The sequence below is a fragment of the Tauraco erythrolophus genome, chromosome 2 (genome assembly GCF_009769465.1).
Source record: "Tauraco erythrolophus isolate bTauEry1 chromosome 2, bTauEry1.pri, whole genome shotgun sequence".
In the NCBI taxonomy this organism is placed as follows: domain Eukaryota; kingdom Metazoa; phylum Chordata; class Aves; order Musophagiformes; family Musophagidae; genus Tauraco; species Tauraco erythrolophus.
Window position 1 is genome coordinate 108,103,670 of NC_141466.1, and position 4,106 is coordinate 108,107,775.

At 41.2% G+C, this 4,106-nt stretch overlaps 1 pseudogene; it reads right to left on the minus strand.

Annotated features, from left to right (window-relative positions):
- Nucleotides 1-2,863: 2,863 nt before the first annotated feature.
- LOC147529283 (syncytin-2-like) lies at nucleotides 2,864-3,514 on the minus strand (annotated as a pseudogene).
- Between the last annotated feature and the right edge of the window lie 592 nt (nucleotides 3,515-4,106).

A 4,106-nucleotide genomic window follows, 5' to 3' on the forward strand; every position in this document is an offset into this window, starting at 1 on the left:
ATCTTCCTCGCCTTGTCCCAGCTTCAGAAACCAAAAGCTAAAAAGATCTTTTTTCAGCAGAGGTCTGGTTTGAATGTGGGGACTGGAAAAGACAGAACAATACTCTGCGTGTGTGTGTGTGCATGCACACATGTGTATATGTACTGCCAGTTAGCTGTGGCACTAAGAAACTGGAGAGTGGAATTAGAAAGACAGGTTGATGTGCTGGGGAAGATCAATGAATATGAGAGGTTCACTGATGACAGATGGCTGGTTTCATACTCTGAAGGAGTGACAGAGGAGGAGGAGAACCAGCTGTGAGCGAGTTGCAGGATGAGTGCATTGGAAGTACAGCCTTGTTCAGGAGAAGCAGCCCTGTTCCAGCAGAAGCAGGAGGATATAAAGGGCAGCGGCTGGGTAACTGAGAAGAGGTAGTAAAGGAGGGAAGAAGTGTAATAAAGAGAGGGGGGTCTTGTGCCAGCGCCCAGTACATTTCCCAGAGTTTTAGTGATTCAGAAGACAGGATCTCACAAAATGGCGAAATGAGCACAGGGGAATCTGCAGCACAATTAGATCAGAGAAGTGTTGATGACAGAGTTGATGTTGCAGATAGTCGCTGCTGTTTAAAACACCAAATCCTCGCACAAACGCACACGAGTCAAACGCATCCAGGAAAAGTGGCAGGGGATTTTTAGTCAGTGCACTATGGCAGATAAAACAGCTTTAAAAAGAGTCTAGCATAATGGATGATGATTTTTATAAATGATGTAGAGTAAAGGCATGCAGATATTGTAACAAGAAAGCCTTACGCCCCTTAGCTAACCAGTAGAAGATAGCAGCATAACTGTGTTTTCTAGTATGTAACTGGTTCATTTTATCACAGATAAATAAATAGATTGGGGGCGGGAGGGGGGAAGATGCAAGAGGTTTGAGAAATTATAACCAACAAAATAGAGAAAGCAAAATGGCAAAGGAGAGATGACCTGTATTATTCCCAACCCTATGGGAGCAAACAGATTGCCCACTAATAAGGAAATGATCTAGCCATTTTTTTAGATTAGTGGTGTGGGAGGAGAAGAATTTAAAGGAGGGAATGCATGGATCTCAGTAATGTATCCACTGGTTGTCGTTGTAGGAGATAATGAGAATGTAAAGCAGAGGTGGGAGGAGAAAATATCTTCTATACAAATGCTGTGAGCATATTAATAAGGTCACCAATTGGAAGCATGACTTTCCAAGGCTAAGCATGATATTCCTGGAACGTGTGAGCTGGAAAGGACTGAAAAAACACTGAGTAGGGAGCTGCAAAGTTTATTAAAGGGGACAGGCTGTGTTCTTCAGTCACGGCAGAGACCACAGTATACATCCATGTTCAGAGCAGGAAACACTACAAATGTTTTGCCCGTCAGAACAGAGGCTGTTTGGATAGAAGCTGAGAAAGGACAATGAACGCGGTCATGTTATTCCTGGATGTTGGTACAGACCCCCAGGGCAGGCAAAGAAAGTAGGTTGGGAAATCTTTTTACAGATAAGAGAAGTCTGTAAAACAGCTAGAACATTGATTACAAGGGATTTTAATTACTCAGCTATTGATTGGGACAGACACGATGCAGAAGTGAAGTGGAGGAATAGGTTTCCAGAAGTAATGCAAGAATGCCATCTCACATGGCTAGCTGAACAGCCAAGCTTGCATAGTCTGAGGCTATTCAGGACCTGATTCTAGGAAACGTGCCAAGTCTGATCAATTAGGTTGAACTTGGGGAGTAGTTAGGATCCAGTGACACCATCTATCATTAGAAAGAAAATGCCCAAGAGGAGGCAACACAAACACTCCTGACACAAGAAGAAAGGAGTTAAACAAATGAAAGTTGTCCAAATGAAATTTGACTGGAATATTGTAATATGTTGGAAATGTGATAGGGGATATTTCTTGAAAGAAGTCATAAAGAGGAAGGGAAGGAATGGAGCAGTAATTGAAATTCATCCTAGTTCAGCATAGAGAAGGAATACAGCAGCAGAGGCTAATAGCTGCAGTGATCCTTGGCTAATGAAGAGTTCAGTGGGGGTCATGAACACCTGCATATTTTAGAGCAGCTCTGACATTGCTCTAAATTATGTGGCTGTCTCTGGCTGTCCCTGGCAGCTATGTTGTCCCAAAGAAGGGATCACTTACCCGGTGTGCATAAACTAATCCACACGCTGACTCCAAGATGTTGGCTTCTGTTGCATATCTGTGCAGAAACAGGTGCTACATGGTAATTCCACAAAGCTAGCACACCTCTGCTTGAAACTACAACATATTTATCCTGCTACATGATCAGCAAAATCCCACCCAAGTTCACACTCATGGTTAGTAATTAACGTATCTCTTACTATTTGTTAAACATATTTAAATCAGCACGCATGCTCTGTGAGGAGGTGGAGGGGCAAGTCCATTCGGTCTTGAATTGAGTCGGTGATCATGATCTCCCTCTGCCACCTTTACCTTTCCCCTAGTTGTCACGTACGACCTTCCTTGTAGCAAGATGTTTTCCTTATCAGCCCTCGAAGCCCTTGCTTTGGTTCCTCCTTTGGTGAGTAATGGTTAGCATAGTGATTAGCAGCAATAACACTTGCCAGATGTTTTGGACTTACAAGGACTCATGTCCTCCTATCTTGACGAATGTTATCCTGTTTAAGGCTCCCCTGCTATCCCTTATCATCTTAAAGGAAACAAAGTCTAGTACATTCTAGCATCAGTTTTTCCCCTTTGAGATCTATAGAAGGGACAGCTTCAAGCTTTTCTTTATTTTAGTCTCACTTTCTCCCAACTTTGTTTTCCACAGATAGAACAGCATCTCCAGCCACACTGTATCATTACATACAAGTATACAAAAATCAATAGTCAGACAATTAATGTAGAAACCAATTTCTTTACCCACAGGCTCAAATCAGGTACCCAGGAAGTTAGCCATTTCCACGTTTTTGCAAAACCAAGGGAGGTGTCATGTTTTTGTCTTTCATGTAAAATTTTAGTTTGTTCCAAAGTCTCATTCAAGACAGTTGATATCCTTCCACCTTGGTCAATGTAAACACAACTAGTATTTAGGACTGTACACACTCTCCTCCTTTGAGGCCAGGAGTGTATCTGTAAAGTAAATCCTACTAGCTGAGTAACTTCTTCCTGTACAGCTGATGTTGCGTCTCTAGTTTTATTACCAATCTTTTCTACAATTGCAGATATGTTAATTATGGCTTTTTCTAATTCACTTCCTCCCAATCAGAGTATAAACCAATGAACAAATGAATTAAAAGCTGTGGGTCTATCAGCTAGTGGATTATTACCTTTTTTATGTCTTCTCATGTATGACCCTACTCATAGCCCACACCTTAGCCCATCAATGACAGTTATAGTTGGGATTATGACCCTTAAAGTGCAAACTCCTGACCAATCCGAGGGCAATACTTTCCTAGTCTTTTTCCCACATATCCAATACCATTCTTGTCCCTCTGGGACAGGCCGTGAAGAGATTTTCTTATTAATGACTGGAGCCATTACTTCTATGGTTCAGTTACGCTGTGTATGGTTCCCTTCAAAGGTGTTCTCTAGTTTACAATTAAGCTTATCAGTTCCTTTTGAGGGATTACATCTTTGTACGCAAGTACAATATTTTTCTTGTGGGTTGGGAATATTTACTCCCCGCTCTTGGTCCTCCATTTCCTTGCTGACATCAGAAGAGGTGTTTACTCACAGATTTGTCTAGGTCACATTAGCAAGTATAGGGGATTCCAATTAAAGGTATCCCTTTCCTCAAGATCTCAGAGAAGTGTGTACAGACTCAACAATCAGTTTTGTTATCTACTTTTGTATTAGTTCGAAATATGTGTTTTCTTCCCATAGGTTCTTCAATAATTGTTCCCTGAATCTGAATTCTTGATCGTACACCTTCATTATTAAACAAAGGATATTAACTTTTCCGTACCTAAAGAAATTGGTATCTTTATGAATGCACACTAAAATGATAGGAAGTAACAGTAATATTATATAATAAAGCAAAATTAATCCCTGTGAGCACTCTAGCTCGATATGTGCCCTTCTTGAGTTCCAAGTGCAATTCATCAAACCTTGGAAGGTCTCAATTTGAGGT